This window comes from Lathyrus oleraceus, unplaced genomic scaffold, assembly GCF_024323335.1.
Source record: "Lathyrus oleraceus cultivar Zhongwan6 unplaced genomic scaffold, CAAS_Psat_ZW6_1.0 chrUn0195, whole genome shotgun sequence".
Taxonomy (NCBI): Eukaryota; Viridiplantae; Streptophyta; class Magnoliopsida; order Fabales; family Fabaceae; genus Lathyrus; species Lathyrus oleraceus.
Genome location: NW_026112586.1, coordinates 57501 through 62500, shown reverse-complemented (window position 1 = coordinate 62500; position 5000 = coordinate 57501).

Here is a 5000-nt window from a genome sequence, read left to right as displayed (position 1 = left end):
ATTTAAATAAATACATATTATTATCGGGGTGTTACAACTCTCCCCCACTAAAAGAGTTTTCGTCCTCGAAAACATACCTCAAGCGAACAACTTCGGATAAGACTCCTTCATCTGACTCTCGAGTTCCCAAGTCACATTGCCACCTGCTGGTCCTCCCCAAGCTACCTTCACCAAGGCAATCTCTTTACCCCGCAACTGCTTCAACTCTCGATCCTCGATCCTCATAGGTGATGTTTCAACAGTCAGGTTATCTCTCACCTGTACATCATCTACTTGGACAACATGCGACGGATCATGAATGTATCTCCTCAACTGAGACACATGAAAAACATCATGCAAATTCGCAAGCGACGGCGGCAAAGCGATACGATAGGCTACCTCTCCTATCCTCTCCAAAATCTGATAAGGACCAATAAATCGAGGAGTCAACTTCTTTGACTTCAAAGCTCGACCAACACCAGTTATCGGAGTAACACGAAGAAACACATGATCTCCCTCTTGGAACTCAAGTGACTTCCTCCTCTTATCATGATAACTCTTCTGACGACTCTGAGCAATTCTCATCTTCTCCTGAATCATCTTAATCTTATCTGTAGTTTGTTGAACAATTTCCGGTCCAACCACAGCACCCTCACCGGACTCATACCAACATAAAGGCGTCCGACATCTCCTACCATACAAAGCTTCAAACGGTGCCATACCAATACTCGAATGAAAACTATTGTTGTAGGTAAACTCAATCAAAGGCAAATAACAATCCCAAGCACCTCCTTTTTCCAAAACACAAGCTCTCAAAAGATCTTCTAATGACTGAATCGTCCTCTCAGTCTGACCATCAGTCTGCGGATGATATGCAGAACTCAATCTCAGCTTAGTTCCTAAAGCCTTCTGCAAACCTTCCCAGAACTTCGATGTAAATCTAGGATCTCTGTCCGAAACAATACTCGACGGAATACCATGCAAACTTACAATCTTCTCAATATACAACTCGGCTAGCCTCTCTAACGGATAATCCATTCTGATCGGAATGAAATGAGCCGACTTCGTCAATCTATCAACAATCACCCAAATAGCCTTAAAATTCTTACTTGTCCTCGGTAAACCAGAAACAAAATCCATACTGATACTATCCCACTTCCACTCTGGAATAGCCAACGGTTGCATTAGCCCAGACGGCTTCTGATGCTCAATCTTTGACTTCTGACAAGTCAAACAGGAATAAACAAAGCTCGCGATTTCTTTCTTCATTCCCGGCCACCAAAATAACCTTTTCAAATCATGATACATCTTCGTAGCTCCAGGATGAATACTCAAGCCACTACGATGTCCTTCTTCAAGAATACTCTTCTTAAGTCCTGTAACATCTGGAATACACACCCTATTACCAAATCTCAAAATACCATTCTCATCAACTCGGAATTCACCACCTTGACCTTGATTCACTAAAGTCAACTTATCAACCAAAAGCATATCGGATTTCTGACCCCCTCTGATCTCATCCAGAATACCACTTGTTAACTTCAACATTCCCAGTTTAACACTATTGTGAGTACTCTCACACACCAAACTCAAATCTCTAAACTGCTCAATTAAGTCCAACTCTTTAACCATTAACATAGACATATGTAAGGATTTCCGACTCAACGCATCGGCCACTACATTTGCTTTACCCGGATGGTAATTCAAACCAAAATCATAATCCTTCAAAAATTCTAACCATCTCCTCTGTCTCATATTCAGCTCTTTCTGATCAAACAAATACTTCAAACTTTTATGATCACTGAAAACCTCAAATCTTGATCCATACAAGTAATGCCTCCATAACTTCAGAACAAATACCACAGCTCCTAACTCTAAATCGTGTGTCGGATAGTTCCTCTCATGAACTCTTAGCTGTCTCGAAGCATAAGCTATAACCTGCTTATTCTGCATCAACACACCACCTAAACCCAACAATGAAGCATCACAATAAACCTCGAATAGTTCCGACGAACTCGGTAATACCAGAATAGGAGCAGTAGTTAACCTTCTCTTTAACTCTTGGAAACCTTCTTCACATTTTGAATCCCAAACAAACGCTTGCCCCTTTCTAGTCAACATTGTCAACGGTAACGCCAACTTAGAAAATCCCTCAATGAATTTCCTATAGTAACCTGCCAGTCCAAGAAAACTTCTTATTTCAGAAACTGACTTCGGAGCTTCCCACTTAGATACCGCTTCTATCTTAGAAGGATCAACAGCAACACCACCTCTTGAAATCACATGCCCAAGAAAACTAACTTCTTCTAACCAAAATTCACACTTAGACAGTTTAGCAAATAACTTCTTTTCTCGGAGAACTTCTAAAACCACTCTCAAATGCTCAACATGCTCTTCTTCAGATTTCGAATACACCAAAATGTCATCAATAAACACCACAACAAATTGATCTAGGTACGGATGGAAAATCCTATTCATATACTCCATAAACACTCCAGGCGCATTAGTCACACCAAAAGGCATCACAGAATACTCATAATGTCCATACCTGGTTCTGAAAGCAGTCTTCTGAATATCCTCAGTTTTCACACGTATCTGATGATACCCAGATCTCAAGTCTATCTTGCTGAACACCCTAGCACCAACCAACTGATCCATCAAATCATCAATCCTCGGTAAAGGATACCGATTCTTGATCGTCACTTTATTCAGTTGCCTGTAGTCCACACACAACCTCATAGTACCTTCTTTCTTCTTAACCAACAACACGGGTGCACCCCACGGTGACACACTCGGACGAATAAATTTCTTGTCCAACAAATCTTCCAATTGACTCTTCAATTCAGCTAGCTCAACAGCAGACATACGATAAGGAGCCATCGATATCGGTCTAGTACCAGGTACCAAATCAATCGAGAACTCAACTTCACGCTCTGGCGGCAATTCATTCACCTCTTCCGGAAACACATCAGGAAAGTCACACACCACAGCTAGATCGCCAATCACCAGTTTATCTTTAGCCTCCAAAGTCGCTAACAGCATAAACAACTCTGCACCATCTGCCACTTCCTCATTCACCTGCCTGGCTGATAGAAACAGACTCTGCCCTTCCTCAATCTCAGGAAATATCACAGTCTTATCAAAGCAGTTGATATAGACTCGGTTAAACACCAACCAGTTCATACCCAGAATAACATCAATCTGCACTAATGGAAGACACACAAGATCTATCCCAAAGGCTCTACCAAAAATACTCAAAGGACAATTCAAACAAACAGAAGTAGTGGTCACTGAACCCTTCGCAGGAGTATCAATCACCATACTTCCCAACATCTCAGATATCTCTAACTTAAGCTTCACAGCACAATCCAAAGATATAAAAGAATGAGTAGCACCTGTGTCAATAATAGCTACAAGAGGAAAGCCATTAATATAACACGTACCTCGGATCAAACGATCATCTGCAGAAGTCTCAGAACCCGATAAAGCAAAAACCTTGCCTCCTGACTGATTCTCTTTCTTCGGCTTAGGACACTGTGGACTGATATGACCCAACTCTCCACAGTTGAAACAAGTCACAGTCTTCAACCGGCAATCTGCAGCCAAATGACCACCTTTTCCACATTTGTAACACTTCTTCTCATTACTGGTGCACTCATGGATACGATGTCCAGCCTGACCACACCTGTAACACTTAACAGGAGCACTAGAGTCTCCCCCACTAGGCCTCTTCATCCCACTCTGTCTCTGAAAACCTTTGCCAGCAGCATATGGTTTTCCACGATCAATCTGATTCTTGCCCTTCCTATCAACCCTCTGCTGATAACTCTCAGCTCTAGCCTTGGAATCCTGTTCGAAAATCCTGCAACAGTCAACCAAATCAGAAAACACTCTAATCCTCTGATATCCAATCGCCTGCTTGATCTCGGGACGCAACCCGTTCTCAAACTTCACACACTTTGAAAATTCCCCAGCAGCCTCAGCATAGGGAGTATAATACTTAGACAACTCTGTGAACTTAGCAGCATACTCCGTAACAGACCGGTTACCCTGCTTCAATTCCAAGAACTCTATCTCTTTCTTTCCTCTGACATCCTCGGGAAAATACTTCCTCAGAAATCTCTCTCTGAACACAGTCCAAGTAATCTCAGCATCTCCAGCAGCTTCCAACTCAGTGCGAGTAGCAACCCACCAATCATCAGCTTCCTCTGACAGCATATGTGTACCGAACCTGACCTTCTGGTTATCAGCACACTCAGTTACTCTGAAGATCCTCTCTATCTCCTTTAACCACTTCTGAGCGCCATCTGGATCGTATGCTCCCTTAAACATTGGAGGATTGTTCTTCTGGAACTCACTCAACTGACGAGCAGCTCCCATTCCCATAACATTCGGATTTCCTCCAAGTACACCAGCCAGCATACCCAGAGCCTCAGCAATTGCAGCATCATCTCTACCTCTTCCAGCCATCTCTATTCTGAAAACCCAAACAAGCTAAACAATAAGTACTGATAGGGTTAAACAACACCTATCCCGTACAGGGGAACCAGAAAAATTACGACTCGACTCGACCGACTATGCTCTGATACCACTAATGTAACACCCTTCTAAATACCCCAATTATTATAATTAAAATGCACATATATTCATCAGAGTAATTATGCCCCGAAGGGTGTCACACATTCATTTCACTACATTCATCAAATATCCTGTCATGCTCATTTATTTAAATCAAAATAAGGTCTTTTGCATAATTCGCAGCGGAATCAAATTCAACATCAATGTAAAACATGTAACACTATACATGTAAATCATCCAACAACCAATATCAAATTAATTAAAACATTCCCTCCCGATGTTACATCTATCAGAGCATGACCCATAAGAAACTACTCTAGACTCCAAGCATTAGCTTCTACTCAACTCATTTCTCGTTACCTGAAAAATAGGCGTAAGGGTGAGTTCCTCAATCAATATAATAAGCATTATAGGACAACATGTAATGCCAAGTAATTAACACA